Consider the following 15,871-nt stretch of genomic DNA (forward strand, 5'->3'; position numbering starts at 1 on the left):
ATTATCTATGAACAATATTTGAATCTCCTCTGAATTCTTTTATGTATGATTTGTTATCTTTGCAAGTCTCTTCGAATTATCAGTTTGGTTTGACCTACTAGATTGATCTTTCTTGCAATGGGAGAAGTGCTTAGCTTTGGGTTCAATCATGCGATGCTCGATCCCAGTGACAGAAGGGGAAACGACACGTATTGTATTGTTGCCATTGAGGATAAAAAGATGGGGTTTATATCATATTTCTTGAGTTTATCCCTCTACATCGTGTCATCTTGCCTAATGTGTTACTCTGTTCTTATGAATTTAATACTCTAGATGCATGCTGTATAGCGGTCGATGTGTGGAGTAATAGTAGTAGATGCAGAATCGTTTCGGTCTACTTGTCGCGGACGTGATGCCTATATACATGATCATGCCTAGATATTCTCATAACTATGCACTATTATATCAATTGCTCGAGAGTAATTCGTTCACCCACCGTAATACTTATGCTATCTTGAGAGAAGCCACCAGTGAAACCTATGGCCCCCGGGTATATTTTCCATCATATTAATCTCCCGTCAACTAGCTATTTCTGTCGCCATTTATTTTGCAATCTTTACTTTCAATCTTTATCATAAAAATACCAAAAATATTATCTTATCATCTCTATCAGATTTCACTTTTGCAAGTGGCCTTGAAGGGATTGACAACCCCTTTATCGCGTTGGTTGCAAGGTTCTTATTTGTTTGTGTAGGTACAAGGGACTTGCGTGTGGCCTTCTACTGGATTGATACCTTGGTTCTCAAAAACTGAGGGAAATACTTACGCTACTTTGCTGCATCACCCTTTCCTCTTCAAGGGAAAACCAACGCATGCTCAAGAGGTAGCAAGAAGGATTTCTGGCACCGTTGCCGGGGAGTCTACGCACAAGTCAACACATACCAAGTACCCATCACAAACTCTTATCCCTCGCATTACATTATTTGCCATTTGCCTCTCATTTTCCACTCCCCCACTTCACCCTTGCCATTTTATTCGCCCTCTCTTTCTATTCGCCTCTTTTTCGCTCGCTTCTTGTGTGCTTGTGTGTTGGATTGCTTGCTTGTCGCGATGGCTCAAGACAATACTAAATTGTGTGACTTCTCCAATACCAACAACAATGATTTTCTTAGCACTCCGATTACTCTTATGACCGATGCTGAATCTTGTGAAATTAATGCTGCCTTGTTGAATCTTGTCATGAAAGATCAATTCGTCGGCCTTCCTATTGAAGATGCCGCTACTCATCTAAACAACTTTGTTGATTTATGTGATATGCAAAAGAAGAAAGATGTGGATAATGATATTGTTAAGTTGAATCTATTTCCTTTTTCGCTTAGGGATCGTTCTAAAACTTGGTTTTCTCTTTGCCTAAAAATAGTATTGATTCATGGAATAAGTGCAAAGATGCTCTTATCTCTAAGTATTTTCCTCCCGCTAAGATCATCTCTCTTAGAAACAATATTATGAATTTTAAGCAACTTGATCATGAACATGTTGCACATTCTTGGGAGAGGATGGAATTAATGATACGTAATTTCCCTATGCATGGTTTGAATCTATGGATGATTATACAAATTTTTTATGTTGGATTGAATTTTGCTTCTAGAAATCTTTTAGATTCGGCCGCGGGAGGCACTTTTATGGAAACCACTTTAGGAGAAGCTACTAAACTCCTAGATAATATTATGGTTAATTATTCCCAATGGCAGACTGAAAGATCTACTAGTAAAAAGGTGCATGCAATTGAAGATATTAATGTTTTGAGTGGAAAGATGGATGAACTTATGATTTTTTTTGCTAATAAGAGTGTTTCTTCTGATCCTAATGATATGCCTTTGTCTACTTTGATTGAGAATAATAATGAATCTATGGATGTGAATTTTGTTGGTAGGAACAATTTTGGTAACAACGCTTATAGAGGAAACTTTAATCCTAGGTCGTATCCTAGTAATTCCTCTAATAATTATGGTAATTCCTACAACAACTCTTATGGAAATTTTAATAAGATGCCCTCTGATTTTGAGACTAGTGTTAAAGAATTTATGATTTCTCAAAAGAATTTCAATGCTTTGCTTGAAGAAAAATTGTTTAAGATTGACGAGTTGGCTAGGAACGTGGATAGAATTTCTCTTGATGTTGATTCTCTGAAACTTAGATCTACTCCACCTAAGCATGATATCAATGAGTCTCTCAAAGCCATGAGAATTTCCATTGATGAGTGCAAAGAAAGAACCGCTAGGATGCGTGCTAAGAAAGATTGCTTTGTAAAAGCGTGTTATTCTAGTTTTCATGATAATAAGGATGAAGATCTAAAAGTGATTGATGTTTCTCCTATTAAATCTTTGTTTTGCAATATGAATCTTGATAATGATGGGACTGGAGATGAGTCAACTTTAGTTAGAAGGCGTCCCAATGATTTGGAGTTTTTAGATCTTGATGCTAAAATTGGTAAAAGTGGGATTGAAGAGGTCAAAACTTTACATAGCAATGAACCCACTATTTTGGATTTCAAGGAATTTAATTATGATAATTGTTCTTTAATAGATTGTATTTCCTTGTTGCAGTCCGTGCTAAATTCTCCACATGCTTATAGTCAAAATAAGGCTTTTACCAAACATATCATAGATGCTTTAATGCAATCCTATGAAGAAAAGCTTGAATTAGAGTTTCTATCCCTAGAAAACTTTATGATGAGTGGGAACCTACTATTAAAATTAAAACTAAAGATCATGGATGCTATGCTTTATGTGATTTGGGTGCTAGTGTTTCCACGATTGCACAAACTTTGTGTGACATGTTAGGTTTCCGTGAATTTGATGATTGTTCCTTAAACTTGCATCTTGCGGATTCCACCATTAAGAAACCTATGGGAAGAATTAATGATGTTCTTATTGTTGCAAATAGGAATTATGTGCCCGTAGATTTCATTGTCCTTGATATAGATTGCAATCCTTCATGTCCTATTATTCTTGGTAGACCTTTCCTTAGAACGATTGGTGCAATTATTGATATGAAAGAAGGGAATATTAGATTCCAATTTCCGTTAAGGAAAGACATGGAACACTTTCCTAGAAAGAAAATTAAATTACCTTATGAATCTATTATGAGAGCAACTTATGGATTGCATGTGAAAGATGATAATACCTAGATCTACCTTTGCCCTTATGCCTAGCTAGGGGTGTTAAACAATAGCGCTTGTTGGGAGGCAACCCAATTTTTTTTGTTTCTTGCTTTTTGGTTCTGTTTAGTAATAAATATTTGATCTAGCCTCTGTTTAGATGTGTTTTTATGTTTTAATTAGTGTTTGTGCCAAGTAAAACCTATATGATCTTCTTGGATGATAGTTATTTGATCTTGCTGAAAAAGTCAGAAACTTCCTGCTCACGAAAACAATTGTTAAAAATCACCAGAACGTGATAAAATACTGATTCCAATTGAAGTAGATCAATAAAAAAATTATCTAGGTCATCCTATTTTGGTAGATTTTTCTGAGTAACAAAAGTTTGCGTTAGATACAGATTACTACAGACTGTTCTGTTTTTGACAGATTCTGTTTTTCGTGTGTTGTTTGCTTATTTTGATGAATCTATGGCTAGTATAGGAGCTTATGAACCATAGAGAAGTTGGAATACAGTAGGTTTAACACCAATATAAATAAAGAATGAGTTCATTACAGTACCTTAAAGTGGTGGTTTGTTTTATTTCGCTAACGGAGCTCATGAGATTTTCTGTTGAGTTTTGTGTTGTGAAGTTTTCAAGTTTTTGGGTAAAGATTTGATGGATTATGGAACAAGGAGTGGAAATAGCCTAAGCTTGGGGATGCACAAGGCACCCCAAGGTAAAATCTAAGGACAACCCAAAGCCCAAGCTTGGGGATGCCCCGGAAGGCATCCCCTCTTTTGTCTTCGTCCATCGGTAACTTTACTTGATGCTATATTTTTATTCACCACATGATATGTGTTTTTCTTGGAGCGTCTTGTATAATTTGAGTCTTTGCTTTTTAGTTCACCACAATCATCCTTGCTGTACACACCTTTTGGGGGAGACACACTTGCATCAGAATTTATTAGAATACTCTATGTGCTTCACTTATATCTTTTGAGCTAAATAATTTTGCTCTAGTGCTTCACTTATATCTTTTAGAGAACGGTGGTGGATTTATTTTATAGAAATTATTGATCTATCATGGTTCACTTATATTATTTTGAGAGTTCTTTAGAACAACATGGTAATTTGCTTTGGATATAAAATAGTCCTAATATGATAGGCATCCAAGATGGATATAATAAAAACTTTCATATAAGTGCATTGAATACTAGGAGAAGTTTGATATTTGATGATTGTTTTGAGATATGGAGATAGTGATATTAAAGTTGTGCTAGTTGAGTAGTTGTGAATTTGAGAAATACTTGTGTTGAAGTTTGCAAGTCCCATAGCATGCACGTATGGTAAACATTGTGTAACAAATTTGAAACATGAGGTGTTCTTTGATTGTCATCCTTATGAGTGGCGGTCGGGGACGAGCGATGGTCTTTTCCTACCAATCTATCCCCCTAGGAGCATGCGCGTAGTGCTTTGTTTTTGATGACTTGTAGATTTTTGCAATAAGTATATGATTTCTTTATGACTAATGTTGAGTCCATGGATTATACGCACTCTCACCTTTCCATCATTGCTAGCCTCTTCGATACCGTGCATTGCCCTTTCTCACCTTGAGAGTTGGTGCAAACTTCGTCGGTGCATCCAAACCCCGTGATATGATACGCTCTATCACACATAAACCTCCCTATATCTCCCTCAAAACAGCCACCATACCTACCTATTATGGCATTTCCATAGCCATTCCGAGATATATTGCCATGCATCTTTCCACCGTTCCGTTTATTATGACGCGCTTCATCATTGTCATATTGCCTTGCATGATCATGTAGTTGACATCGTATTTGTGGCAAAGCCACCATGCATATTATTTCATACATGTCACTCTTGATTCATTGCCCATCCCGGTACACCGCCGGCGGCATTCATATAGAGTCATATTTTGTTCTAGTATCGAGTTGTAAATAAATAGAAGTGTGATGATCATCATTAATAGATCATTGTCCCAAATAAAAAAAAGAAGAAATGCCAAATAAAAAAAGGAAGGCCCAAAAAAAAGAAGAAAAAAAACAAATAAAAAGGGACAATGCTACTATCCTTTTTCCACACTTGTTCTTCAAAGTAGCACCATGATCTTTATGATAGAGAGTCTCTTGTTTTATCATTTTCATATACTAGTGGGAATTTTTCATTATAAAACTTGGCTTGTATATTCCAACAATGGGCTTCCTCAAATGCCCTAGGTCTTTGTGAGCAAGCAAGTTGGATGCACACCCACTTAGCTTTCATACATTTACAGCTCTAGTGCATCCGTTGCATGGCAATCCCTACTCCTTGCATTGACATCAATTGATGGGCATCTCCCTAGCCCATTGATTAGCCGCGTCAATGTGAGACTTTCTCCTTTTTTGTCTTCTCCACATAACCCCCATCATTATTATTCTATTCCACCCATAGTGTTATATCCATGGCTCACGCTCATGTATTGCGTGAAAGTTGAAAAAAGTTTGAGATTACTAAAGTATGAAACAATTGCTTGGCTTGTCATCGGGGTTGTGCATGATGAGAGCATTCTTGTGTGACGAAAATGGAGCATGACCAAACTATATGATTTTGTAGGTATGAACTTTCTTTGGCCATGTTATTTTGAGAAGACATGATTACTTAGTTAGTATGCTTGAAGTATTATTATTTTTATCTCGATATTAAACTTTTATCTTGAATCTTTCGGATCTGAACATTCATGCCACAATAAAGAAATTACATTGAAGAATATGCTAGGTAGCATTCCACATAAAAAATTATGTTTTTATCATTTACCTACTCGAGGATGAGCAGGAATTAAGCTTGGGGATGCTTGATACGTCTCCAACGTATCTATAATTTTTGATTGTTCCATGCTATTATATTATCTGTTTTGGATGTTTAATGGGCTTTATTATTCACTTTTATATTATTTTTGGGACTAACCTACTGAGCCAAGCCCCAGTGCAAATTGCTGTTTTTTTGCCTATTTCAGTGTTTCGCAGAAAAGGAATATCAAACGGAATCCAAACGGAATCAAACCTTCGGGAGCGTGATTTTTGGAACAAACGTGATCCAGAGGACATGGAGTGGACGTCAAGAAACAAACGAGGAGGCCACGAGGCAGGGAGGCGCGCCTGGCCCCCTTGGCGCGCCCCCACCCTCGTGGGCCCCTCGCAGCTCCACCGACCTACTTCTTCCTCCTATATATACCCATATACCCTGAAAACATCCAAGAGCACCACGAAACCCTATTTCCACCGTTGCAACCTTCTGTACCCGTGAGATCCCATCTTGGGGCCTTTTCCGGCGCTCCGCCGAAGGGGGAATCGATCATAGAGGGCTTCTACATCAACACCATAGCCTCTCCGATGATGTGTGAGTAGTTTACCTCAGACCTCTGGGTCCATAGTTATGAGCTAGATGGCTTCTTCTCTCTCTTGGATCTCAATACGAAGTTCTCCTCGATCTTCTTGGAGATTTATTCGATGTAACTCTTTTTTTGGTGTGTTTGTCGAGATTTGATGAATTGTGGGTTTATGATCAAGATTATCTATGAACAATATTTGAATCTCCTCTGAATTCTTTTATGTATGATTTGTTATCTTTGCAAGTCTCTTCGAATTATCAGTTTGGTTTGACCTACTAGATTGATCTTTCTTGCAATGGGAGAAGTGCTTAGCTTTGGGTTCAATCATGCGATGCTCGATCCCAGTGACAGAAGGGGAAACGACACGTATTGTATTGTTGCCATTGAGGATAAAAAGATGGGGTTTATATCATATTTCTTGAGTTTATCCCTCTACATCGTGTCATCTTGCCTAATGTGTTACTCTGTTCTTATGAATTTAATACTCTAGATGCATGCTGTATAGCGGTCGATGTGTGGAGTAATAGTAGTAGATGCAGAATCGTTTCGGTCTACTTGTCGCGGACGTGATGCCTATATACATGATCATGCCTAGATATTCTCATAACTATGCACTATTATATCAATTGCTCGAGAGTAATTCGTTCACCCACCGTAATACTTATGCTATCTTGAGAGAAGCCACTAGTGAAACCTATGGCCCCCGGGTATATTTTCCATCATATTAATCTCCCGTCAACTAGCTATTTCTGTCGCCATTTATTTTGCAATCTTTACTTTCAATCTTTATCATAAAAATACCAAAAATATTATCTTATCATCTCTATCAGATTTCACTTTTGCAAGTGGCCTTGAAGGGATTGACAACCCCTTTATCGCGTTGGTTGCAAGGTTCTTATTTGTTTGTGTAGGTACGAGGGAGTTGCGTGTGGCCTCCTACTGGATTGATACCTTGGTTCTCAAAAACTGAGGGAAATACTTACGCTACTTTGCTGCATCACCCTTTCCTCTTCAAGGGAAAACCAACGCATGCTCAAGAGGTAGCAGCCAATAAAATCCAGACTGCAATACCTTATGAGCGGTTTATCTCCAACATGATGCCCTCCATAAGCTTCGGAGTGACATTTCTGTAGGATTTGTCCATGTTCATGCTCAGGTACACAACGTCTAATAATACCATCTACTCCTTCTTTATAAAGATTTGGGTCATCCCAAAAGTAATGTCTTAAATCATAGAAGATTTTTTTTTCTTTTGTTGGTAAGTAAAGCTAAGTGGTAAATATGTAGCAACAATGTAATTAGCATAGTCAGCATACCAAGGAGTACTATGAGAAACATTTATTGCAGCTAACTGCTCATCATGAAAACTACCATCAATAGGTAGTGGGTCATCAAGCACATTTTCAAGCCTAGACAAGTTATCAGCTACGGGGTTCTCAGCTTCTTCTCTATCAATGATATGTAGATCAAATTCTTATAACAAGAGAACCCATCGAATAAGTCTAGGTTTAGCATCTTTCTTTTCCATAAGATATTTAATAGCAGCATGGTCTGTGTGAACTGTTACTTTCGAATCAGCAATATAAGGTCTAAATTTATCACAAGCAAACACCAGTACTAAGAATTTTTTTTCAGTAGTAGCATAATTTCTTTGTGCACGGTCTAGAGTTTTACTAGCATAATGAATAACATTCAATTTCTTATCAACTCTTTGTCCTAGAACAGCACCAACAGCATAATCACTAGCATCACACATAATTTTAAAAGTCAAGTTCCAATCAAGTGGTTGAACAATAGGTGCAGAGATTAAGGCTTTCTTAAGTATTTCAAAGGCTTCTAAACAATCATCGTCAAAAACAAAGGGAATATCCTTTTGCAAGAGAAGGTGAGAGGCCTAGAAATTTTAGAGAAGTCTTTGATAAATCTCCTATAGAAACCAGCATGACCTAGGAAACTGAATACCTTTTATATCTTTAGGACATGGCATTCTCTCAATCGCATCAACCTTAGCTTGGTCCACTTCAATACCTCTTTCAGAAATTTTATGACCCAAGACAATGCCTTCATTAATGATAAAGTGGCACTTCTCCCAATTCAAGACAAGATTTGTTTGTGCACACCTCTGCAAAACTCGCTCAAGATTGCTTAAACAATCATCAAAAGACTTCCCATAAACAGAAAAGTCATCCATGAAAACCTCAACAATCTTTTCACAAAAGTCAGAGAATATAGCAGTCATAGCTCTTTGAAAGGTAGCAGGTGCATTACATAAACCAAAAGGCATACGTCTATAAGCATAAGTTACAAAGGGACAAGTAAAAGTGGTCTTTTCTTGATCAGGTTGAGAAACCGGTATTTGTGAAATGCCAGAGTATCCATCAAGGAAGCAAAAGTGTGTGCTTAGATAATCTTTCAAGCATTTGATCAATAAAAGGCAAAGGGTATTGATCTTTCCTAGTTACTTTGTTTAATTTTCTATAATCAATTACCATTCTATAGGCTGTAACAATTCTTTGTGGAATAAGCTCATTCTTATCATTAGGAACAACAGTAATACCTCCTTTCTTAGGGACACAATGAACAGGACTTACCCATCTACTATCAGCTATAGGATAGATTATACCTGCTTCCAGAAGTTTTAATATTTCCGTTCTTACCACTTCTTTCATCTTCGGATTTAACCGACGTTGGTGATCAACAACGGGTTTAGCATCAGGTTCCATATTAATTTTGTGCTGACATAGAGTGGGACTAATGCCCTTTAAATCATCAAGACTATATCCAATAGCAGCTCGGTGTTTCCTTAGAACTTTCAATAATCTTTCTTCTTCATGTTGTGAAAGGTTAGCACTGATAATAACATGATATATTTTCTTTTCATCAACATAAGCATATTTCAAAGTGTTTGGCAATTGTTTTAATTCAAACACAGGATCACCTTTAGGTGGAGGAGGACCTCAGAGAGTGTCAATAGGCAAATTGTGTTTAAGCAGAGGACATTGTTCATAGAAATTTTTATCTATTTCATTTCTTTCATGCATATGTAAATCATTTTCATGGCCTAGCAAATATTGTTCTAAAGGATCAGTAGGTGGCACAACAATAAAAGCATTAACGATATTGTCACGACCGGTTTTTCAATAAAATATTTATTGAGAGACCAATCCCTTTTACGGACCAGTAAAGAAGAATTCCTTCTCACTGGTAGACAATATCTTGGTCACAGAAGAAAAATACCAGGAGTACTGAATATAATACAAGGTTGAGCGGAGACTGCTCAACAATTTATTACATGAACGCCGATAAAACATAACGGCGGATAGGGTGGCATAACTACTAACTCACGATAACAACGGTGGTGGAAATATCACCGCGAAATGGGTGATATGACTCCTGAAAACTACAGCTCTTCGAGCATCGGAGTGAGGCTCAAGGAGACTTATTGCGGGTGGCGGAACGTATATAATACAAGTGACCAATATCCAGGATCGCACGGGACTGACTGGGACTCCTCTAGGCGTCGGACGCACTATCAAACTCTTCATCCAAGAGATCGCCTTCGTCAACATCTGGCCAAATCAACAAGCCAGGTGAGTACTATGAAAGTACTCGCAAGACAGTTCGGACATAAGATATAACAAATGTAAACATGAAGCAATTGAACAGATTAACGAGTGCATTCAGACATAGAGACAATAATGCATGGGGAATAAAAGAGAAGTCGGGCGGTAGTCCTCCCGAAATCCCAAATTAAATACTGGGTGCCAAACGAAGGTCTGAATGACTCCTCGAGAGGAAAATGCAAGAATAACAATGCCGCAGTCGGTCGTCAGGGCGACACCACATAAAGGGCTTATAATAGAAAGCAAAAGATAGTGCGTGCCACAGTCGGATGTCTGAGCGACATCGCAGAAAGGGCTTATATCAAAAGTAAATAACTAACATGCCACAGTCGGACGTCTGAGCGACATCACATAAAGGGCTTATACGAAAGTAAATAACAAACATGCCACAGTCGGACGTCTAAGCGACATCACGTAATGGGCTCATACAAAAGTAAATAACAAAACATGCCACACTCGGACGTCTGAGCGACATCACGTAAAGGGCTTATAACTTAAAATCTTAGTAGCTTAAGAATTTAAATCATATCTAGAGAATAATCAGGCCTGAGATAAACAACAGGGTTAGTCCATCCACAGGAGTAACGTTCAGCCCAGTTTATTACTCATGCTCGCTTACCAGAAAGAAGAATAAACCACGAGGGCTTGACGTAGATAAGGATACACTGATCACTATACTTGACCATGGATACGATGACTCGGAAGGATTTGACTCTGCAGAGTTTGTACTTTAACCACAGCCAATGGATTTCTGTAGTCACGGGGACTAGTTCCGTTTACGGTGTTTTGGAAGAAACACATCTAACCAGTACACACCCATTCAACATTCCGAAGCCAGGAATCACCCTCGGCAACGGTCAAGAAAAACCTTGAGACGGGGAGGGTACAACCTCGCGTAGCATGGGATCAAATTTATATACGCGCGCTCTAAGGGGTGCCCCCCTCTCGGTCCCAACCGGAAACACCCATGTCCCCTGACCGGATGACTGGCTTTAATCCAGGGCCATGGAACCCTCATCCCGGCCCCTCTATTTGGTGTGTACACGGAAAGAGGTTACCAACTTACTAAACCGCATTCTGGCAGAAAACATGTGGCGGCACGGAAGGGGGAAGAACGATAACGTGAGTCCGTCCACGTTAACGTCGGAATTTAACGGATGACATAAGGCTGGCATGCTACAACAGTACCACCTTACTGCCCTTCATGTCACCACATGACTAGGCCATCTCTCATCAGAGATCATAGTAACTTCGGAACACGCGGGTAGTCACCTTACATGCAACAAGATACTCATCGATGCTCATATGCCTTGCACAACCTTTCACGCAATCATGGAAAACACCTATCATATCAAAAGTTCAAACATGCTTGCCTGGTTCGGAGAAGTCGGAGTCTAGCTTGGCGAAGTTCGCGGCTCCGTCACCTCTCCCGGAACCTACGGTATAGCGAAAAATGCATACTAACGTGAAAACCAATGTGTGCATAAAAGTTGTTCCAATTTTTTTTCAAATAAATCCCATAAAAAACTAGACAAAATTTTAAGACTGTCAGAAAAAGAATCACTCAAAAATCACTTTTTATTAAAAAGCTATAAGGGTTTCTGTCCAGGGACTCATTTGTAATGAAACAGAAAAGTTCCAGGGGTTTAATTGAGAAAACAGAAAACGGTTCGAATAGAAACGCGCCAGCCCGCAGAGAAAACGTACTCTGCCCGAAGGCGCCAACAGAAAACGCTTCGGGGGTGAAAGAAGAGAGGCTGACGTGGGGGGTCCACATGTCAGGTTTGAAAAACCTCGCCGGCGCCCAAAGGCTGCGGTGGTCGCCGGCGTCGAACCACGGTGAGTCAGGGAGATTACCAACAGTATCAGCGTGTCCTTCCGCGTCGGTGGGTGGTGGACTTGGGCGTCGGGGAGCACCACGTCGACGGCGACACTTTCTCCGGCGAACGGCGGCTCGGGTGATGGTGGGGGAACTCCGGTGGTGTGCTGCAAACCTCGAATTGAAGCGCGGGTCAGAAGGAGGGATGCACTAGAGAGCTACTGGCAAGAGATGGGAGGCAGAGGTGCACGCACGGGAGCGAATCGAGCTGGATCCCGTGGCGGGTCGCGGCGGCCGGAGTTGAGGAAGGAGACTTCCTCGGGGCTCTCCCAGTGGCTAGGCAGGGTCTTGGTGGAGTGTAGAGGTGGTGTGGGTACTAGCTGGAGCTCGGGGCCTCTATTTATAGGCGGCTCGAGGGGGTGGCCGTGAACGGAGAATCTCCGGCGAGCAATTACGGCGAGGCAGTGGATTGGCAGGGGTATTAGGTGGCCAGGCAGCATCAGTGGGAGTTACTGGTCCCGTTTTACTGCTAAACTCGGTCGGGCATGGCGTAATGGCGCCGGTCCTCGTCGGGGTCGCCGTACTGGCACGACGGCGGCAGAGAGCGCGCTCTGCGCCTAGTGGTTCACGATGAGGGTGGCAGCGCGCACTGGGGAGTGGAAGACCACGCGGCGACCTCCGGTGGATTGGGCGGCGCCGGACGGCGCCGTCTGCGCTGCGCCACTCTTCTGACGGCCGCAAAGCCGCCGCTGGCGTCGGTCACGGGGCGGCGCACCTTCTGCTGCTCGTCACCGACGTCCGCAAGCTTCCAGGTGCTCGTGCGGTGTAGAGGACAAGGGGGAGGAGACAGGGAACGCGGCGACGCCGGGGCACTGGTGTGATCGACAACAGACACTGAAGAAACGACAGTGGTTCAGACACTGTTAACTGAATTTGACTGAACCTGATATTGACAGTGCTCCGAAGGTGTTCGATGAAATGATTAGGTATGAAGAATTTTTTTCCTGGAGCTGGGGCTTGGTGAGGTGACCACTCAATGCACCCAGAGGCTGCCTGATTTTACTCAGAATATTTGGAGAAGGATTTGAATGAATTTCATCAAATTTGGCAAATCTGGTCCAAACTTGCAGCAAGTATAGTTTGAAAAATTTGAACTGGATACTAGTGGATCTTCATGGATCTTGGTTGAGGGTTCAAAGGACTAGGAAGGGAAAAAGGTTTGGGTGCAAAAATCAAAGCAGAAGGAGTAGTTCCTTTGTAAATCTCCAAGGACCAAGATATATGGCAGAAATTGTTATTGATAAGAAATAAATGGGAAAATTTATATGGAGAGGTTCAACTTGCTGGATTTGAAGTAAAACATGATCCAAAGATGAGGAAAAGTTTATGAGAGTGGATTTGCACTAAGGTCATGGCAAGAGAGATTTGTTGAAAGTGGGAAAAGATCATTCCAAAAGCTATAGGGCATTTTCAAAGAAATTTTCAAAAGACATTTTTCCCCAAGTGAAAAGCATTTTGGCTTGAGTCCAAAATAAAAAGCAAGAACCTCCAAGACCAAAAACAAGTCTTGGGTGAATCCAAATAAAACTCTTGCCAAAAAAAATATTTTGAAAGGGAGGGTTCTTTTGAAGAAAATTTTTAAATCACCTCCCTCAAGTCAAGTAAAAATTTTGAAAAATCCAAATGAAATTTTGGGTGTCACAACACCTACCCCCTTAGGAAAAATCTCGTCCTCGAGATTTCAGCTGATCCTCGAATAGATATGGATACTCTGCCTGGAGATAATCTTCCCTTTCCCATGTAGCTTCATCCTCAGTGTGGTTGCTCCACTGAACTTTGAAAATTTTTGTTGTTTTCTGACGGGTCCTCCTTTCAGACTCCTCAAAAAATCTTTACTGGCCTCTCTCTGTAGGTGAGGTCGGGTTGTATATCAATGCTTTCATGAGATACATGCTTCTCCGGGTTACATACATATTTTCTCAATTGTGAGACATGGAACACGTCATGGACGTCTGACAGCTCCTTGGGTAAGTCTAGTTTGTAGGCCACTGTGCCTCTTCGTGCCTCTATACAGAATGGTCCGATAAATCTCGGGGCTAGCTTCCCCTTAACTTTGAACCGTTGCAGGCCCCTCATAGGAGACACTCGTAGGTATACGGAATCACCGGGTTCAAAGCTGACCTCACGATGTTTTTGATCGTAGTAGCTCTTTTGTCGGCTCTACGCTGTCTTGAGTCTGTCCTTGATCTGCTTAACTTTCTCCTCGGCCTCTTTAAGCATGTCTGGGCCGAAGATACGGCTCTCACCTATTTCTGACCAATTCAGTGGGGTACGACACCTCCGTCCGTACAATGCTTCAAAGGGTGCCATTTGCAAGCTGGATTGGTAACTGTTGTTGTAAGCAAACTCGGCATACGGCAAACTCTCTTCCCAACTGGATCCATAGGTGAGCACACAGGCTCTTAGCATATCCTCTAGGATTTGGTTCACACGTTCCGTTTGTCCATCAGTCTGAGGATGGTATGCTGTACTCAAAGCTAGTTGCGTGCCCAGAGCTTGTTGCAGGTGATCCCAAAATTTGGAGACAAATTGGGTGCCTCGGTCGGATATTATAGTCTTTGGGACTCCATGCAAACAAACCATACGGGAGAGATAAAGTTTGGCCAGTCTTTGTGTGGAGTAGGTAGTCTTCACGGGAATGAAATGAGCAACCTTGGTTAGTCGGTCTGTGATGACCCATATGGCGTCATTTCCGCGTTGTGATCGTGGTAGTCCGACGATGAAGTCCTTTCCTATTTCATCCCATTTCCACTCTAGTATCCTGTTTGGCTGGAGTAGCCCTGCTGGCTTTTGATGCTCGGCCTTGATGCGCTGACATGAATCGCAACAAGCAATAAATGTGGCTATATCCCTTTTCATACCGTGCCACCAAAATCTTTCCTGAATGTCTTTGTACATTTTGGTTCCTCCAGGATGGATCGAGTATGGAGCGGTGTGGCTTTCGGTTAGGATTTGTTGCTTGAGTTCCTCAATGTTAGGTACGCAAAGTCTGTCTCCGTACCATAATATTCCTTCACTGTCTGTGACAAACTCTGGAGTCTTACCCAAGTTCATTTTCTTCTTTATTCCTTCGATGCTAGGATGTCCCTGTTGAGCCTTCTTAATTTGTTCCACGAGGGTGGGTTGTATTTCCAGATTTGATATGGTGCCCTCAGAGACTAACACCATGTTGAGCCTAGCGAACTCTTGCTGAAACTCAGGCCTCAAGTTTTGCGGACCGTCGTTGTCCGGGCTGGGGTTTCGACTAAGGGCTTCAGCCACTACATTTGCTTTTCCTGGATGGTAGTGAATGCCGACATCACAGTCCTTGACCAATTCCAACCAGCGTCGTTGGCGTAAATTTAGCTCTGGTTGTGTGAAAATATATTTAAGGCTCTTATGGTCCGTATATATTTCACAGCGATTTCCCAACAGAAAGTGCCGCCACTCCTTGAGTGCATGTATGACTGCTGCTAGCTCCAAGTCATGTGTTGGGTAATTTTCCTCATGTTTTCGCAGCTGCCTGGAGGCATACGCGACAACTTTGCCATCCTGCATTAGTACACATCCGAGGCCCTTTCGGGACGCGTCACAATATACTTCAAAACTCTTGTGTATGTCTGGCACGGTTAATACCGGTGCGGTTGTTAGCTTCTTCTTAAGCTCTTGGAAGCTTCTCTCGCATGCTTCCGTCCATACAAACTTCTTGTCTTTCTTGAGCAACTGGGTCATTGGTTTCGACAGAGTGGAGAATCCTTCAATAAATCTTCTGTAATATCCGGCCATTCCCAGGAAACTCCGCACATCAGTAACGTTGGCGGGTGGCTTCCAGTCAAGTATGGCTTTGACTTTTTCTGGGTCTACGGCCACGCCTTC

The sequence above is a fragment of the Triticum aestivum genome, chromosome 5D (assembly GCF_018294505.1).
Source record: "Triticum aestivum cultivar Chinese Spring chromosome 5D, IWGSC CS RefSeq v2.1, whole genome shotgun sequence".
Lineage (NCBI taxonomy): Eukaryota > Viridiplantae > Streptophyta > Magnoliopsida > Poales > Poaceae > Triticum > Triticum aestivum.